Source organism: Podarcis melisellensis, assembly GCF_964234715.1.
Source record: "Podarcis melisellensis genome assembly, chromosome: 17".
NCBI lineage: Eukaryota > Metazoa > Chordata > Lepidosauria > Squamata > Lacertidae > Podarcis > Podarcis melisellensis.
Genome location: NC_138534.1, coordinates 18,685,261 through 18,705,746, shown reverse-complemented (window position 1 = coordinate 18,705,746; position 20,486 = coordinate 18,685,261). Strand labels below are relative to the sequence as shown.

Genomic DNA, 20,486 nt, shown 5'->3' with positions numbered 1-20,486 from the left:
AGCGAACAGGAAGAAGAACAAGAAGAAGAAAAGAAGGGATGGTGAGCTTCAGGCCCAGGGGTCCAATGCTGCCCCTATCCACTCTTTGGTATGCTACCCAAGGCTACTTCTATCCCTGTCCTTAGGGACCCAGGCCGCAATCCCTCCTGGAGTGGCTTTGTCTAGCTTGCTGGGCTGGGGAATGGAGAACTGCCCCCATGTAGAAACTTCTGTATGGCTGGAAGATTGTCTCTAAGGATTAATATCTATTGCACTGCCTTTGTACCATCCCACTTCCTCGTGGTCAGCTATAAACGAATGTGGCCCCTCAGGGACAATACCACCAGTCCAATACTTCCGCAGTGGTCAGAGGTGGTGAGCAAGAAAGGCAAACCGTGTTATCCCATCTCAAAGTCCCCTTCAGTTTCCCTGGAGCCACCAGCTGTGGCACTGCATGGTAACCCATGTATCAGGGGTCACTAGGGAAAGGGGTGAAGAGCATTTATTGAATCTCTATGCAGATGACGCCATCTGCATGATCTCTAATCCTCTCAAAAAGCCATGCAAATTGTGAAGAATGAACTACATAATACACATTTGAGAAGGCACGTCTTAAAAAGAATGGTAATACATGGAAGGGAGTATTAGTCTCAATGGACCAATGGAGTATCTCTGAAGTGGGTTGCACCCTATGGAATATGAAAGTACATGCAGCAAAGAGTCCAAAGAGCATTTGCGATTGGTTGGGAACTAGAGTATCAATTTGGAACCGTTTGTAACAGTAGCTAACAAGTTACCTTTTTCTACAGTGCAAAAGGAGTAACTTGGGGGACCTGCCATTGAGACACTGGGCAGGATTTCTTGAATTGATACTACAGTTCCTGTATGGGAAGCTTCATGGGAAAGGACCTTATGGGGCTGGGGCTCAGGGCAGCCGATTGAAAGGGGGACAGCAGATACAGACCCACACGGAGGAGGGTGGCCTTCATCGCCTGCCACTCCTGCCTCCTCCTCCCCTTAAGGAGTTTGTGGAAAGAGCACATTTGTCCCTAGAAGCAGGATCATCTTGCCCAGAGGCTAGTGGTGCCAGGTAAGAGGCGGAGGCTGGACGTGGCACCTCCCGGCATCACTCACAGCCCTCACCCACCACTCCCGGAGACTGCTGTGGCCACCAGGGCACAAGGTGTCTGCGGGCAACATCCTCAAAAGCATGGGATAGCATAAAGAAAAGACTTACTTCTCAGTCTTCAGTTTAACAGCCGTCTTTGGAAGGCTGGAATATTTGCTGAATTGCAAATTGGGACAGTGCTCCCAACAGAATGGCTGGATCAGGCTGCACAGGGGGGGATGCACTAGGGTACAGGGTCTCAGTTAGGATTTCCCCTAAAACGGGGGGGGGGGTGATAAAACAATTACTGAGATGGCGATAAGCACAGCGAAGAGGACCTTCACCAGGGGACTCTTCCATGTAGTTTGTAGTGCAACAGAAACTACAGTGGGGTTCAGGCACCAAGCCCAAGGAGAATGTGACTACCTAGTCTCTGTTCACATGGACTGCTGGGAATGAGAACATCCCCTCAGCCTCAGACTACAGCTGCCTCCAAGGGCTGCCAGGCCTCTTCTACTGGGCAAATCCCTGGAAGTTCCAACTGCAGCCTTGGAAGCTGAAGCTGCCCAAACGGCCCAAAGCTGTTTAAAAATTAATTTAATCATTTTTGACAAATATTAACTTTCAGAGGTATTGCTGTTTGTTTCTTCTTTTGCCTTGTTGTCAAGTTTTACTAGTCTTTTTCTAAATCCCCAACTTTTTTTAACTTGTTTTGTAAGGTATTTTTGCGGGAAGAAAAATGGGGGGGCGGGGGAGGGAGTTGCTGGGTTTTATGGGCAAAGCGCCCAGACACAGGAAAGCATGGAAGGCTGGATAAAGGAGGCTGGATAAAGAGAGGGTGGATTAGATGGCAAGCAGTAAAGGTGGTGCAAAGGACCAGGAGCTTGGGGGCAGGCAGGCAGGCAGGGAATAGTGGGATCAAGCGTGGTTAAGACCAAGAGTGGGTGGATTAGATGGCAAGTAGTAAAGGTAGGGCAGGGGACCAGGAGCTTGAGGGCAGGCAGGGAATAGTGGGAATATCCACTACTCCAGCTTAGGTGAACACCAGCTGCTGGAGGAAACTGTATAAAGCCCGCTTGCTAACAGCAGAGAACCTGCAAAAGCGACGCTGACACAAAACCCCACATATATTAGGTAAAATAGAAACATCGCCACCCCACCCCTACTCACCTCCCCCCCCCTCCATTCTTTCCCCCTTCTCTATCTAATGTCTCAAGAAATGAAACTGATTTGCAAAAAATGTTGCTTGAAAGAAAAGAGACATTGCATACTTTTGTAAACCAAGAAAATCTTTAATAAAGAGACATTAAAATAAATAAAGCCAGGCTGCCCTGGGAGAGGGGCTGGTACGAAAGGGGCCACAAAGGAGCTCATCATCCCCTTTGGGAGTTGATGCCTCAGTGGTGGGATGAGGGCGTCAGCCAGGCCCGGGGGGGGGGGGTGGTCTGAAAAATGTGCCCGGAAGGAGGAGCTGGCGAGAGCAAGGGGGCCCGTTCACAGCAAGGGGGCCCGTTCACAGCAGGGGAGCCCCCCCCCTGCTCCAGCCTGGGGGAATTGCGGTCATCCTACAAGCCAGCCCTTCAGGTCAGCTGGGAGCGAGATCTCCCTGATCCATGATCGCTGGTTGCCCAGGACAAAACACCCACTGGGGGTCTTGTGGGAGCTGCCCCCTGCCTTTCTTCACCAGGCCTAGGGCAGGGCCCTGGCAGACTACAGCTGCCTCCAAGGACTGCCAGGCCTTTTCTACTGGGTAGGAAACCCAACCCTGGGCGTTAACTGCAGCCTTGGAAGCGGAAGCTGCCCAAATGGTCCAAAAGTGTTTAAAAATTGATTTAATCGCTTTCGACAAATATTAACTTTCACAGGTATTGCTGTTTCTTGATTCTTTTGCCTTGTTGTGAAGTTTTACTAGTCTTTCTGTAAATCCCCAACTTTTCTTAACTTGTTTTGTAAGTTATTTTTGCCTGGGAGGAAAACCAGGGGGCGGGAGTTGCATCAATTACAGTGGCTCAGGTACATACCTTTGACATTGGGGGTCCGGTACGACCACAAGATCTGCTGCTATCGCTGAGAGGCTCTTATAGTCGCCTCTAGTTCATGTAGCTCATGGCAATTTTGGCAATTGGTTAATAGAAGATCAAGGAGATACCCCTTAACAATAATTCCTGCCCCGGTCTGGGAATTCTTTTTAAGGAAATATTTTGCATCACCAGAACCCAATACCAACGCTCTTGATGATGTATTTGATCATCTCCCCATCTGGTCTCCTACCGACCCCGATGAAATCTTGAATTTAATCTCTAAACTTAAAATCGCCAAAGCCCCTGGGCCAGATTTGGTTCCGGCGGAAGCCATAAAACTACATTCTGACTGGTGGGCAAAAATCCTGGCTGTTACTTTCGATGCTATTAATGCAACTGGAAGGGTGCCAAAAATATGGAAGGACGCTATTATAATTCCAATATATAAAAAAGGCTCCCCAGACGATCCGGAGCATTATAGGAATATTAGTCTACTGTCAATAGTTGGAAAGATATACGCACGTTTTCTGCTGAATAGACTTACCCAATGGGCTGAAGAAAAGAAACTGATAGGCCCCGAGCAAGCAGGATTCAGACTGAACCAGTCAACTACAGACCATGTTTTAGCCTTGCACCATCTAGCCCGAAAATATTCCTCTTCAAACCAAGGCCAACTTTGTGCTTTTATCGACCTTAAGGCTGCATTTGACAGCATCCCCAGAAGGTTACTCTGGGAAAAGTTGACCTGATGGGGAATTGATAGAAGACTTTTATGGAACATCCAGCTGCATGAGGGTTCGGCTGCTAGGGTGAGAATAACCCCAGCCGGCGATCTCACAAACTCTTGTGCCCATCAACAGAGGAGTCCGACAAGGATGTATCCTAGCTCCTTTTCAATTTATTCATTAGTGACATGAGGATACCATTGGCTGAATCTCAGGAAATCATCCATGCCCCCCGTCTCGCAAACTATCGTTGCCCATTATTACTCTATGCTGATGATGCTGTGATTTTATCCTTCTCAAGAATTGGCCTCATGAGAGCATTAATTTTTTTTTTGTTTCATACTGTAAAACCAATTCCCTTACTATAAATAAATCTAAATCAAAAGTACTAATTTTCTGAAAAAGTCAGAAATCCTATAAATGGCAATTAGATGGAAAACCTATTGAACAGGTCTATAAATTTCAAGACCTGGGAGTTTTTCTCCAATATAATCTGGGTTGGAAGGCGCATATTGCACATAGGCCCTATCCTTTGCGCTTTTGCGCTTTTTCTTTTCGGACAGGGCTCTTCATGTTCCATCTGCCCTGAAAGTATTCAAAGCTAACGTAATTGCAACATTGGAATATGCTGTTCCTTTATGGGGGAGCGCAGTAAACTTGTTGCCCTTGGAGGTAATCCAAAATCAATTTCTAAGACTGCTAAAACTTCCACAGTGCGTTAGTAACGCAGCTATTCGCTTAGAATTAAAAACTACATCTTTAGAAAATACTCTTTGGAGGCGCAGCCTTTGTTACTGGTTGTCCTTAAGGCATAGGCTCCCGAATCTATATCTGATCCAATGCCTTTGGAGAGATGATTTTCCTGTCCTATGGGCAAGAGAGATCCATTCTAATGTAGTGATCTATCTGCATGATCTCTAATCCTCAAAAAGCCATGCAAATTGTGAAGAATGAACTACGTAATACACATTTGAGAAGGCAGGTCTTACAAAGAATGGTAATACATGGAAGGGAGTATTACTCTCAAAGGACAAATGGAGCATCTCTGAAGGGGGTTCCACCCTATGGAATATGAATGTACATGCAGCAAGAGCATTTCAGATTGGTTGGGAAGTAGAGTATCATTTTGGAACAGTTGGTAACAGTAGCTAACGAGTTACATTTTTCTACAGTGCAAACGCAAGGACTTGGGGGACCTGCCATTGAGGCACTGGGCAGGATTTCTTGAATTGCAACTAGAGTTCCTGCATGGGAAGCTTCATAGGAAAGGACCAGGGCAGCAGACTGGAAGGGGGACAGCAGATACAGACCCACGAGGAAGAGAGTGGCATTCATCGCCTGCCACTCCTGCCTCCTCCTCCCCTTAAGGAGTTTGTGGAAAGAGCACATTTGTCCCTAGAAGCAAGGGCACCTTGCCCAGAGGCTAGTGGTGCCAGGAACTTTGTGCTGTGAGATATGCCACTTTTGACCAAGCGGTCAAAATTATTCGCAAATTCAGTAAAGGCGCGCTGCTGGCAAAATGTGACATTGAGTCGGCCTTTAGACTCCTGCCATTTCATCCCGAAGACTTCCGGTGGCTTGGTTTCAAATTCGAAGGGGCTTATTTTGTGGACAAAGCGATGCCCATGGGTTGCTCAGTGGCCTGTGCAGCCTTTGAGGCATTCAGTACCTTCCTGGACTGGGCGCTTCGCTTTAGAACTGGCCCTTACAGGCTGCGGGCGAACAGTATTTCCTTGTGGCAGGAGAACTTGTCGCTGCAGGTGGACTTTCAGGTGCATTCAGATGCTTCAGGCTCCCTTGCGTTTGCAGTTTACTTTAAGGGGCAATGGTGTGCCCAGCGTTGGCCCGCAGCCTGGAAGGGGGGGGGCCCATAACCAGAGATCTAACCTAGAATTCTTTCCAATTGTAGTGGCAGTGCACTTGTGGTCTGAGGCCTTTAGTAACCATAGGGTTTGCTTCCACACCGACAACCAGGCAGTAGGAGTACTTTTCACGCACAGCCCCCAAGAGTAGGTGCTCTTCTGCGTTCCTTCGTTCTCCGGTGTTTAGAACTTAATATCCACTTCTCCACCAAATTTGTGCCTGATATTAACAATAACATCGCGGATGCCCTATCTCGTTTTCAGATGGACCACTTCCGCTCGTTAGCACCGGACGCTCAGCCGCTACCTCAGCCGTTCCCGGAACATCTGTGGAGACTTGGGGACCAGAGTCTTGGGAACCAGAAATGATTCAGGGAGTATTAGCCTCATTGGCGCCTTCCACATTAAGATCTTATAAGAAGTCATGGCCGGATTTCCTAAAGTTTCGCAACAAAACCCATGCCGCCAGTAGTAATGCCCCTCCCGTTAAGTCAGAGGTCTTATCCTACTTAGTATACTTGAGACGCTTGGGCCGTGCCCATAAAACCCTCAACCTACAGGCTGCAGCAATCTCTTTCTGCAGCCCCCAAGCCACGATATGAGGCCAATATCATTCGACATTCTTTTCCAAATTCATAAAAAGCTGAGAACGGTCTGTTGGTCTAAGTATGAGGCGCGCTTATTTTCAGCGGCATACTCAATCGCCTTTTTCGGCGCAATGCGTGTGGGGGAGGTGGTTTATGAAGAGGGTCAGCGCGGCTTCTCCCGGGGTTTGCTATTAAGCAATGTTACACTTCCACGGGAAGATTTAGTTTTACGGATACGTAGTTCCAAAACAGACCAGTACAAGAGGGGGGCTCTGGTTCGGCTCTTGGCAACCGGAGAACCAGGCCCGTGTCCAGTTAAGGACACCAGGCGCTTATTTCTAAGGCCTAATTTGACAGGGCCATTATTGATCCATGCATATGGCATACCCCTGACGCGTCACCAGTTCACTCGTGTTATGCGCCTTCCCCCTGCAGATTTCGCGGCTCACTCCTTTAGGATAGGAGCGGCCACCACAGCAATGCACCTGGGCCTTACGACTGAGAGGATTAAGGACCTAGGCCACTGGAAATCGGATGCTTACAAACGCTATGTGAGAAAATATTTATGACAATCCAGCTGGGGCTTGACTGACCATGGCCTGTTCTCTCAATTTCTTACAGGAGATACAGGAGATATGGGGGCACAGCATCGTACATTGGGCCAGGGTCCGCGCCATCAATTCCGATCTCAGGCCGCGCCATGGCTTACCGCCTGGCATCACTATATCCTGGATCTCGCGGAGGGAAATGCGCTGGGCTGAGATGTTGCCCGCATTTAAGACCAGAGTCGCAGCAGAGGGCCCCCCATATGCTTTACTGATACAATTAGGAGAAAATGACCTAGCTTACAGAAAGGCAGACGATTTGCAGTGGAACATATTTAGTGACTTTGAGGAGCTTAAAGCCTCTTACCCGAACGTCACAATTATTTGGGCCTCTTTGATGGAGAGGCAGGTCTGGAGAAATTGCAGATGCCCGATAGCCATGAATAGGGCTAGGAAAGCCTTGGATCGGGCGGTGGTGCGTAGAGTGGCGGCCCTGGGTGCGATGGTCATTGAACACCCGGGCATTCGTTTCAACTGTGAGGCCCTCTACCGGTTTGATGGTGTGCATCTTTCAGATGCTGGAAATGTTTGGCTATGGGATATAGCAATGGGGATAAGGGATTGGTTTCAGGCATGAGAGTATTGGCGGCGAGCGGTTGCTCATGTGGCGGTAGGCATTGGTAAGAAAGGGTTAAGAGGATGGGGGGGAGGAACGCCATCACCTCCCCCGAGTGAGCGAAGGGTGGTCCGTTAAAGGACTCCGGGGTGTGGCCCTGTCCGAAGCCTATTGAGGTGTGGGCCAAAGGCACGCCCCCGAGCGGTGACCCGGGGGAGCTCCGAGTCGAAGTGGCTCTGCAGGAGACTCCCCCGATATAGTGTTAACCCTTCCCCGTGTCTCCAGCAAATGGGCTGAAGCCGGATAGTCGATAGGACCAATGCCTAAGCCAATTCCTGAATTCAATAAAGTTGTGGCGTAATTCGCCCAATTAACCTTAAATTATGGTGTCTCATGTCTTTATCCTGGTGGGGGGCGGGAACTCGCCACACAACTGCAAGCAACTAGACAAGGACAACTCCCCTAGTCCTTTGCTGTCAAGGGAAACAAGGAGCACTCAAGAGTGAGCGGGGTAGGAGTGATCTGCTGGTTCTGTCACCAGCTCATGAAGGAAACAGGAAGAACCAGATGATGAAGAACAAGGAGGAGGGATGGTGAGCTTCAGGCCCAGGGGTCAAATGCTTCCCCTATCCACTCTTTGGTATGTTACTTCTATCTCTGTCCTTAGCCACCCAGGCTACTGGATAGGACGCCCTGGAAGTTAACTGCAGCCTTGAAAGCTGAAGCTGCCCAAATGGCCCAAAACTATGTAAAAATTGATTTAATTCTTTGCAACAGACATTAACTTTCAGAGGTATTGCTGTTTATTTTTTTTGCCTTGTCGTCAAGTTTTACTAGTCTTTTTGTAAATCCCCAACTGTTTTTAACTTGTTTTGTAAGGCATTTTTGCAGGATGCGCCTGGGAGGAAAACTGGGGGGGAGGGGAGGTTTGCATCAATTACAGTGGTTCGTGTACATATCCAGTGAGTATGTGGATATCAAATTTTGAGTCTCTGTTCACATGGACTGGAGAGGAGAACGTCCCCTCAGCCTGGGGTTGATCTGTCTTGCCTTTTCAATTCCAACATGCCCCATAACAAGGGGCAACACCTTCTCCCTGTCCCTGGGATGGGAGACCCTCCCTGCGGCTGCTCTGAAGAACCCAGGTGGCTCTCCTTCCACGGGGAGCCCACAGCCAGCATGCCCTGTGGCCACAGAGGGCCTCCTCCTGCTCCCTGCCTTTTATCCAGTCCACCTTTCAAGGCACCCAGGTGGCTTGCTGACACTGCGTCTAGTGGGAGCGATGTCTAGCCTTGGAGGAGGAGCCCCTCCTGCTCTCCATCCTGAATATGTCAACAACTGACTTCGTTCTGGTTGGTTCCGAATGGGAGGAAGACTGGGACCGAGTGCCGGGTGAAACCCATCTCTCCATTCCCACCTTGCTAGGGAGGCAACTTGGGCCTGCTGCTCTGAGTCATTGCAGGGCAGTGCCAGATGGGCATCTTGGCTGATGAAGGGATGTCCAGCCTGGGAGACGTCCTCCGGCTGACACACAGGCGTCAGGAGGAGGCATGCGCTCAAGATTCTGCTGCGCACAAGAAATGCCCCTGGAGTATTTCAGCTGCAAGAGGAAGAGGAGCAGCTTCCTCTCTTCCTCACACAATCTGATTCATGGCTTCATTACTGTTGCTTGAGGCACCCTTCTTTTTTCATCCCAAAAACCTTTTCACTGGGTTCTATTGGCAATGTTACAACCAGGAGGAATATGTATGGGGAGGAGATGGAAGAGAAATGTAGCATTTCCGCATTTTCCTTTTGTCCTCTCTTCCCCTTTGTATGTGACGTGGGAGATTTTGTTTCCCGTTTCAGTTCCTTTCCTGTGGTTTCCTTGCCCACCAGCACTCTGGTCTGCCTGGATGGGATGGAAGCCTGGCTGGGTGTGGACTTTGCTGTGGCAGCTGCTGGGTCGCAAAGGCCGCACACAAAGTATTTGTTGTGAACTGAGACCTCTTGCACCCGACCCCCTTTTTACGAGAACCCACAATGAAATCAGGCCTTTGTGTCAGTTCTTTTTTGCATTACAAAAAGGTTTGAAGCACACACAAAAACAACAAACAAACAAGGGACACCACCTCAGTTCTTGAAGAAGTTTCATACTGAAAAGGCTTTGCAACACTGCAGAAATAGCAGTGATCGTATTTTGGAAAACAGCACCAGGAAACCCTTTCAGGTGGTTCGTAGTCTAACAGAACCACCTTTGACATTGGGGGTCTGGCGAGGACCACGAGATCTGCTGCAAGCAATTTACAAAAAAACTGGGGACTTTCTTGGGTTCCATGATCACTGCAGGGGGTGACAGCAGTCCCAAAATTAAGAGGCCTGCTTTTTGGAAGAAAAGCAATGACCAACCTAGACAGCATCTTAAAAAGTAGAGACATCACCTTGCTGACAAAGGTCCGTATACTTAAAACTATGGTTTTCCCAGTAGTGATGTAAGAAGTGAGAGCTGGACCATCAAGAAGGCCGATTGCCAAAGAATTGGTGCTTTTGAATTACGGTGCTGGAGGAGACTCTTGAGAGTCCCGTGGATAGCAAGAAGATCAAACCTCTCCATTCTGAAGGAAATCAGCCCTGAGTGCTCACTGGAAGGACAGATCCTGAAGCTGACCACAAGACCTCCTGCAATGACTTCACAAAGTTTTTTGCTGATAAGATTCGGAAAGAGGGAAGGCTCCAGCACCGTGGTAGCTGGGCCGGAGAATACCGGTGTTCCGTCTAGTCAAGTTGTATGGGATCAACTTCCACCCGTTACCTGTGAGGGTGTGAAGAGGCTTTCTTGGGTGAAACCACCACCTATCTCCTTGATTCTTGCCCATCCTGGCCCCTAAAAGCCAGCCAGGCCAGGATGGGCAATGGGCTCTATAGGCTGGCCAATGCAGTTCTGCCCAGGAGGGAGTCTTTCCCAGATCTGCATGAAAAAGCAGTTATTAAACCCACTCTTTAAAGCTGCATCAGAGCAAATGGCAATCCGGGAGGGGGGGGGTGTAACTCAAACGGACTTTTAGAGTAAAAATTCGGTTTTGTGGGCAAAGAGCCCAGACACAGGATAGCATGGATGGCTGGATAAAGGAGGATAGGATCAAGCGTGGTTAAGACCAAGAGTGGGTGGATTAGATGGCAAGCAGTAAAGGTAGTGCAGGGGACCAGGAGCTTGAGGGCAGGCAGGGAATAGTGGGAATATCCACTACTCCAGCTTAGGTGAACACCAGCTGCTGGAGGAAACTGTATAAAGCCCGCTTGCTAACAGCAGAGAACCTGCAAAAGCGACGCTGACACCAAACCCCAAATATATTAAGTAAAATAGAAACATTGCCACCCCACCCCCACTCACCTTTCCCCCCTCCACTCTTTCCCCCTTTTCTTTCTAATGTCTCAAGAAATGAAACCGATTTGCAAAAAAATGCTACTTTAAAGAAAAAGAGAGACATTGAATACTTTTGTAAACCAAGAAAATCTTTTTTAAAAAATACATCAAAATAAATAAAGCCAGGATGCCCTGGGGGAGGGGCTGGCAACAAAGGGGCCACAAAGGAGCTCATCATCCCTTTGGGAGTTGATACCTCAAGGAGGAGCTGGCGAGAGCAAGGGGGCCTCAAATGCAGTAGTTTGGAATGGGGGGGCAGTACGGTCGGGGAGCCCCCCGCTCCAACCTAGAAGAATTGCGGTCATCCTACCAACAAGCCCTTCAGGTCGGCTCGGAGCGACGAGATCTCCCTGATCCATGATCACTGGTTGCCCAGGACAAAACACCACCCGATGTGGGTCTTGTGGGAGCTGCCCCCTGCCTCTCTCCACCAGGCCTAGGGCAGGGCCCTGGCAGACTACAGCTGCCTCCAAGGACTGCCAGGCCTCTTTTACTGGGTAGGAAACCAAACCCTGGGCGTTAACTGCAGCCTTGGAAGCCGAAGCTGCCCAAAACTGTTTAAAAACTGATTTAATCATTTTTGACCAGTATTGTTTATTCCTTTGCCTTGTTGTCAAGTTTTACTAGTCTTTTGGTAAATCCCCAACTTGTTTTGTAAGGCATTTTTGTGGGATGTGCCTGGGAGGAAAACAGGTGGGGGGGGGTGCATCAATTACAGTGGTTCAGGTACATATCCAATGAGTACGTGGACAGGGAATTTTGAGTCTCCGTTCACATAGACTGGAGAGAACGGCCCCTCAGCCTGGGTTTGATCTGTGCTGACTTTTCAATTCCAACATGCCCCATAAGCAGGGACACCACCTCAGTTCTTGAGGAAGTTCCGTTCTGAAAAGCCTTGGCAACACTGCAGAAATAGCAGTGATTGTATTTTGGAAAACAGCCCCAGGAAACCCTTTCAGGTGGTTCGTAGTCTAACAGAACCACCTTTGACATTTGGGGTCCTGATGTTGGGAAAGATTACGCGAACCAGGAAAATGGGACGACAGAGGACGAGATGGTTGGACAGTGTTCTTGAAGTTACCAATGCGAGTTTGACCAAACTGTGGGAGGCAGTGGAAGACAGGAGTGCCTCACGTGCTCTGGTCCATGGGGTCACAAAGAGTTGGACATGACTAAAGAGCAAGACATTTAAAGCTTTATATTGCTCGTATCAGACCTGTTACGTATTTAAATTTGGTTGTTTGGTAACCAAATTGTAGCAATTCTCATGTGATTGGCTAATGGTCCCATGGGAGATATCTAGTTAAGTAGAGACTTCATTTGATGTAAAGCAATGACTTTTAGAATGCACTGTGAACACTGCTAAATTGGATAGTGCTGGAATCCAGAATCACCCACATTTTATTTGTATGCAGCCTTGCCATAGTTGGGACCACGCTCAAGGCGGTGTACAACAGAGGGCTTACACAATTACAAACACAAAAGTCAAGCAATAAAAACACATCAAAAAGTACACAACCAAATGGAAACAATTTCCATAGAAATCCTAAGATGCAAAACCAAAGATACAGCAACAACCACGTGCTCTTGCATGTGCTGAATCTGTAAACTGAACAAAAGTTTGTTTTTAGCAACGGCCAAAAAGGCACAATGCAGCCTAAAAGTTTTCTTTGTCCATGGCCATCTGAACACTTTACAACCTAAGCGTGTTTTCATTCTGGGGAGATGCTCCCCCACTGATGTGCCAAGCTTCCAAGAATGTGTTCAGAATTATTCGTGTAATGCCGGCTTCCACGCCCCTTCTCGGGGGGGGGGGGGCTGGTGCAGCATCAGCAAGGGGTTAAAGTAAGGAGCCGTTCATCCTCTGACCTACACACCTTCCCTGCATATACTGGGGGTGGGGAAGAGGGGGGATTACAGCAAAGGAAACATCATCCTTGCTGGGCCAGAACTGAGCAGGCATAAACCATGGCTGTTCTTCTTCCAAGGAGCAGCCAATGCTTTCTCCACACCATTTGTGCTCCCACTGGGCTCAGCCTCCCTGCTCCACAACCCTACTAAAGAGCGGAGCGTACAGACTGGTGGATCTTGAAACAAGACAGTAACTGCAAGCAATAAGACAAGGACAACTCGCCTAATCCTTTGCTGTCTAGGGAAGCAAGGAGCACTCAAGAGTGAGCGGGGCAGGAGTGATCTGCTGCTTCTGTCACCAGCTCATGAAGCAAACAGGAGAACAACAGGATGAAGAACAAGAACAAGGGATGGTGAGCTTCAGGCGCAGGGTTCCATCCTGAAAAGCCTTGGCAACACTGCAGAAATAGCAGTGATCATATTTTGGAAAACAGCTCCAGGAAACTATTTCTGGTTCGTAGTCTAACAGAACCACCTTTGACATTGGGGGTCTGGTGAGGACCACAGGATCTGCTGCAAATCAACCTCTCCCAACCCCCTTGTAAACAATACTCTAGCCCAATAGCAGACATGACTAAAATGTCAAACTTCCTAGCATGGCCTCACAGCTGCAAGAGGCCAAGCTCTGGAAAGTAAGGAAAATACAGTCATTTAGAAGCTAGATGGAGAGACTGTAAGCCCATGCTTGGAAAATGCACGTGACTAATTTTTGTTTTATTTCTATACCACTTTATATTTTTAGGGGAAAAAGTGGTTGAAGAAAGTCAAAGCAACGTAACAAAAAACTAAAATATCTTAAAAGGTTTCAAAATAAAAACGTTAAAATGTTTTAATTCATCTATAAGTTTATCCAAGCCCATCTTTTGAATGTCAAATTGGTTTAATTCCCAAAGCATTGTCAAGTCATATATATGGTTTTGCTAAGACTTCAACAAAGCCAGCACGTGTATGAACGACAGACTCATCCCTTGCTTCAAAATGGAAGGGACACAAAAGCAGAGTTGTCCCATCTCAAAGTCCCCTTCAGTTTCCCTGGAGCCACCAGCCGTGGCACTGCATCATAACCCATGTATCGGGTCACTAGGGAAAGGGGTTAAGAGCATTTATTGAATCTATATGCAGAGGACACCATCTGCATGATCTCTAATCCTCAAAAAGCCATGCAAATGGTGAAGAATGAACTACGTAATACACATTTGAGAAGGCAGATATTAAAAAGAATGGTAATCCATTGAAGGGAGTATTAGTCTCAATGGACAAATGGAGTATCTCTGAAGGGGTTCCACCCTATGGAACATGAATGTACATGCAGCAAGAGTCCAAAGAGCATTTCCGATTGGTTGGGAACTGGTGTTACCATTTTGGAACAGTTGATAAAAGTAGCTAACGAGTTACCTTTTTCTACACTGCAAACAGAAGAACTTGGGAAACCGGGCAGCATTTATTGAATTGCAACTACAATTCCTGAATGGGAAGCTTCATAGGAAAGGACTGGCCAGCCGTAAGGGCCAGGGCAACCGATTGGAAGGGGGGCAGCCGATACAGACCCACACGGAGGAGGGTGGCATTCATCGCCTGCCACTCCTGCCTCCTCCTCCCCTTAAGGAGTTTGTGGAAAGAGCACATTTGTCCCTAGAAGCAGGAGCATCTTGCCCAGAGGCTAGTGGTGCCAGGTAAGAGGCGGTGGCTGGATGCGGCACCTCCCGGCATGACTCACAGCCCTCACCCGCCTCAGCCACACCCGGAGCCTCCATCTGCTTTGGCCACCGTGGCACAAAGCCTCCCTTGGGAGCCTCTGCAAGGAAGTCGTGATCAACAGAGCACTTGCTGGCAACAGCCTCAAAAGCATGGGATGGCGTAAGAAAAAGACTTACTCGTCAGTTTATCAGCCGTCTTTGGAAGGCTGGAATATTTGCTGGATTGCTGGCCTTAAAACAAATTGCCTCTGGGGTTAACAAATCTTTGAAAGGTTCTTTCAAAAATAAAATTTGCGATGCACTGGATTGCTCTCCGTTGTACATTTGTAATTGTTCCTATAATAGCTGCCAGCTTTGCAGTCCAGCTTTGCAGGAACAGGTTTTGTGGGCAAAGCACCCAGACACAGGAAAGCATGGGTGGCTGGATAAAGGAGGCCGGGATCAAGTGTGGATAAGACGCAAAAGAGGGTGGATTAATGGCAAGTAGTAAAGGTAGGGCAGGGGACCAGGAGCTTGAGGGCAGGCAGGCAATAGTGGGAATATCCACTGTTCCAGCTTAGGTGAAACACCAGCTGCTGGAGGAAACTGTATAAAGCCTGCTTGCTAACAGCAGAGAACCTGCACAAGCGACGCTGACACGAAACCCCACATATATTAGGTAAAATAGAAAGATCTTTCTGTAAATCCCCAACTATTCTTAAATTGTTTTGCAAGGTATTTTTGCAAGATGTGCCTGGGAGGAAAACCGGGGGGGGGGGGGGAATTGCATTAATTACAGTGGTTCAGGTACATAGCCCAATGAGTATGTGGATAGCGATTTTTGAGTCTCTGTTCCCATGGACTGGAGAGGAGAACAGCCCCTCAGCCTGGGTTTGATCTGTCTTGACTTTTCAATTCCAACATGCCCCATAACAAGGGACACCACCTCAGTTCTTGAGGAAGCTCCATTCTAAAAAAGCCTTGGCAACACTGCAGAAATAGCAGTGATCGTATTTTGGAAAACAGGACCAGGAAACTCTTTCAGGTGGTTCGTAGTCGAACAGAACCACCACTTTTGACATTGGGGGTCTGGTGAGGACCACGAGATCTGCTGCAAGCAGTTTACGAAAAAAATGGGGACATTTTTGGGTTCCATGATCATTGCAGGTGGTGACAGCAGTCCCAAAATTAAAAGAAGCCTGCTTCTTGGGAGAAAAGCAATGACCAACCTAGACAGCATCTTAAAAAGCAGAGCCAAAGGGAAATCAGCCCCAAGTGCTCACTAGAAAGACAGACCCTGAAGCTGAGGCTCCAAGACTTTGGCCACCTCATGAGGAGACTCCCTGGAGAAGACCTATGTTGGGAAAGATTACGTGGACCAGGAAAATGGGACGACAGAGGACGATGGTTGGACAGTGTTCTTGAAGCTACCAACCCGAGTTTGACCAAATTGTGGGAGGCAGTGGAAGACAGGAGTGCCTGGTGTGCTCTGGTCCATGGGGTCACAGAGAGTTGGACATGACTAAACAACATGGCATTTAAAGCTTTCTATAGCTCACATCAGGCCTGTTATGTATTTAAATTTGGTTGTTAACCAAAGTCTAGCGAGTTCTGTATTAATTCTCATGTGATTGGCTAATGGTCCCATGGGAGTTATCTAGTTAAGTAGAGACTTCATTTGATGTAAAGCAATGACTTTTAGAATGCACTGTGAACACTGCTAAATTGGATAGTGCTGGAATCCAGAATCATCCACATTTTATTTGTATGCAGCCTTGCCATAGTTGGGACCATGCTCAAGGCGGTGTACAACAGAGGGCTTACACAATAGCAAATACAAAAGTCAAACAAAAAAACACATCAAAAAGTACACAACCAAATGGAAACAATTTCCATAGAAATCCTAAGATGCAAAACCAAAGATACAGCAACAACACGTGCTCTTGCACTGTAAACTGAACCAAAAATGTTAACAACGGTCTAAAATGGCATAATTCAGCCTAAAAAGGTTTTGTCTTTGGCCATTTGAACACTTTACAACCTCCTAAGCGTGTTTTCATTCCTGGGAGATGCTCCCCCACCGATGTGTCAAACTTCCAAGAATGTGTTCAGAATTACATTCGTGTAATGCCGGCTTCCACGCCCCCCTTTCTCTTGGGGCTGGTGCAGCATCAGCAAGGGCTTAGGAAGGAGCCGTTCATCCTCTCCCCTACACACCTTTCCTGCATATAGGGCACTACTAGGGGTGGGGAAGAGGGGGGATTACAGTAAAGGAAACAACATCCTTGCTGGGCCAGAACTGAGCAGGCATAAACGATGGCTGTTCTTCTTCCAAGGAGCAGCCAATGCTTTCTCCACACCATTTGTGCTCCCACTGGGCTCAGCCTCCCTGCTCCACAACCCTACTAAAGAGCGGAGCGTACAGACTGGTGGATCTTGAAACAAGACAGTAACTGCAAGCAATAAGACAAGGACAACTCGCCTAATCCTTTGCTGTCTAGGGAAGCAAGGAGCACTCAAGAGTGAGCGGGGCAGGAGTGATCTGCTGCTTCTGTCACCAGCTCATGAAGGAAACAGAACAGGAAGAATTTCTATCTGTCCTTAGCCACCCAGGCTAACCTCTCCCAACCCCCTTGTAAACAATACTCTAGCCCAATAGCAGACATGACTAAAATTGTCAAACTTCACGACATGGGCTCACAGCTGTAGAAGGCCGAGCTCTGGAAAGTAAGAAAAATACAGTCGTTTAGAAGCTAGATGGAGAGATTGTAAGCCCATGCTTGGAGAATGCACGTGACTCTAATTTTTTCCCTTTTATTTCTATGCCACTTTATATTTTTAGGAAAAATCTCAAAGCTGTTGAAAAAAGTCAAAGCAACATAACAGAAAACTAAATTATCTTAAAAGATTACAAAATAAAAACATTAGAATGTTTTAATTCATCTATAAGTTTATCCAAGTCCATCTTTTGCATGTTAACTTCTTAACTTTGGTTTAGGTCCCAAAGCAGTGTCAAGTCATATATATGGTTTTGCTACTATGACTTCAACAAAGCCAGCACATGTATGAACGCCACGGACTCATCCCTTGCTTCAAAATGGAAGGGACACGAAACCAGGGTTGTCCCATCTCAAAGTCCCCTTCACAATTTCCCTGGAGCCACCAGCTGCGGCACTGCATCATAACCCATGTATCGGGGTCACTAGGGAAAGGGGTGAATAGCATTTATTGAATCTCTATGCAGATGACACCATCTGCATGATCTCTAATCCTCAAAAAGCCATGCAAATTTTGAAGCATGAACTACGTAATACACATTTGAGAAGGCAGATATTAAAAAGAATGGTAATCCATCGAAGGGAGTATTAGTCTCAATGGACAAATGGAGTATCTCTGAAGGGGGTTCCACCCTATACAATATGAATGTACATGCAGCAAGAGTCCAAAGGGCATTTCCGATTGGTTGGGAACTAGAGTATCATTTTGGAACAGTTGGTAACAGTAGCTAACAAGTTACCTTTTTCTACAGGGCAAATGGAAGAACTTGGGGGACCTGCCATTGAGGCACCGGGCAGGATTTCAACTGCAACTACAGTTCCTGAATGGGAAGCTTCATAGGAAAGGACCGGTGCTGGGGCTCAGCCCCGTGAGGGCCAGGGCAGCCGATTGGACGGAGGGCAGCAGATACAGACCCACAAGGAGAGTGGCATTCATCGCCTGCCACTCCTTCCTCCTCATCTTAAGGAGCTTGTGGAAAGAGCACATTTGTCCCTAGAAGCAGGGGCACCTTGACCAGACGTTAGTGGTGCCAGGTAAGAGGCAGAGGGCTAGATGCGGCACCTCCCGGCATCATTCACAGCCCTCACCCGCCTCCTCCGGAACCTCCATCTGCTGTGGCCACCACGGCACATAGCATCCAGCTGAGCCGCGATGCGCCGCGTCCAGCCTCCGCCTCTTCCCCACCGTAAGAGCCAGCTGTCCTCCAGCCGCCACCCTCCCGCTCCAGCCCTGCCACCCTCCCTAAAACTCTGGGGAAGGGGGGGGGGGCACCAGAAGGAGTTTTGCACTGGATATGTTTAAGAAGGCCCTGCCAAGTAGCTTTCGGAAGTAAAGTTCTGTGTCTTGGTTGTACTGTAAAACAATGCTCAAGCATGTCCTTTGTTCCTCAAGTGTAGAAGTGTGTTACAAAAAGTAGTTTGCAACCCTGCTATACAGGCAGCCCTCCCTGTAGGGGTGAAAAAGAGAACCTGGCAAAACGGGTGGAGCCCATGGCTACATTCAGACTCCAGAAAATTCAAAGTAATAAAAAAAAAAGTGGCCAGTTATTGGAGAAGAGTGCAATTTCTTCCAACATTTGACATGCCATACAGGAGACAAACAATAACAGTGCTTAGAAACTCCTAAAAACATTGCTATCCGCACACAAAGGGAGCTTCAGAAGTCTTTGGTGATTGGAATCATCCAGTTTTGCCTTTCTCCAACGTGAGACATGCCATACAGGGGACAAGCCATACCTACACTTGTTCTAGAGAGCAGTAACTTTGGTATATTGCCACACCTATCACCGCAAGGTGAATGCTCACAAGGCAACCTTCCCCAGTCACCCAATGACAGAAGTGTAGCTAAGCAGGGAAGAGGGGAGGGAACAGGCAGATGGGGCCATGGGCTGCTCCCCAAACACTATTTTCAAAAAAGCTCAACTTTGGTCTACCTCAGGCCACCTGCAAGGGCTGCTACACAGCTGCCCAATCAACAGGCTTTGCAACTAGGCTGCAACCGAGAAAAATGGGAACAGCTATTCCACCTGCTCACCTGAGCAACAGCAACTATGTTACCTGAAGCTTCCATTCCAGCTGGCTATTAGCGCATCTAATTTGCTCCTAACACTTCATTTCAGTCTCCCATTGCTACTGACCTTAAGAACACTCAAGTGTGGGTGGGTTACACTTTGGAAAGGGACAAACCTTTTAAAATATATATACAAGTGAGGTCATTAAGCTACCTCGAAAGGGTTAACAGTAAATACTGCAGCATGCAATTTGATGCCAGAGATTTAAAACTGTAGAGCATCATCTGTGTGCATGGCACTTTATGTATAAGAATATAAAACTGACGTGAGAAGCTACAAGTCGTAGCAGCTGAACAAGGGTACCCAACATGGCATTTTTAATTTTTAGCACAGGTGCTTTATGTAGCATCTCTAAAAAAGAACTGCTTTAAAGGTTTCTTTGAAGGTAGCAAAAGCCTTCATTCTTTTTCATTTGCTGGTAGAACCAAAATGCAAGTGGGGTATGATAAACTGCATCACAGACCCCACCCATGCAATCAGCTTGTTTGTCCCAGAAGTAACAAGTAACAAGTTTATATTGCATTTTCCCAGGATAGGTATAGCAATTCATGACTTCTTTAAAAATAACAAAACATTGCTTTCTTCCCAATCTCATAGCTTCCAACTTAAGATGGTAGTAAGAAAGTAAAAAATTTTCAGTACAGTAGTAAAAAGTTTTAATGTCTTATTGTCAATCTTTACTTTTGAGGCTGGTCCCTCACCCCAAAACAAAACATGAGTACTTCAAAAACTCTGGGTGAAGCTGCTTCAGATTCTGGTTTAAAAGCTGCATTGGGCTTGGATATAAGCATGCTTCTAATGGCTAAGATTAAAGGAAGACTTAACTGTAGGCAGAAATATTTCAACTTAAAAGCTTGCTTGAATAGTTTGTCTTTTCTGTTCTGACTGCTTTCATCCCCAGCTAACAAAAACTTGGGTGGGATTCAAAAGGGAGGGAGATAGATCATGTTTACAGCAGCTTTACACTATCAAGCACAAAAAGCCATGAATGCTCTTAAGTGGCATTATCCTGCTTTTTAATTTTGTGTATAATCTGGCCTAGAATGTTTGACTGGAGCCCTCTTGCATCTTACAAAGAGATATTTTCATCTATTTACAAGGCTGTTAAGGTTGCATTATTTTCTGCAGCTACATGACCATACAGCAGCCACCATTAAACTACAATTTGAAAAGCTCACCCCCTGTACCTTCCAATCATTTTTTT

General features: G+C 47.3%; 1 protein-coding gene and 1 long non-coding RNA gene across 2 annotated transcripts in view; one reads left to right on the top strand and one right to left on the bottom strand.

The window, feature by feature from the left end:
- PTGR1 (prostaglandin reductase 1) overlaps positions 1-20,486 on the bottom strand; it is a 213,155-nt gene that overhangs the window by 78,000 nt on the left and 114,669 nt on the right. The window lies entirely within an intron of this gene.
- LOC309360395 lies at positions 1,173-14,760 on the top strand. Its single transcript, XR_014164097.1, has 2 exons — positions 1,173-1,251; positions 14,660-14,760. It is a non-coding gene; the product is annotated as an uncharacterized lncRNA (long non-coding RNA).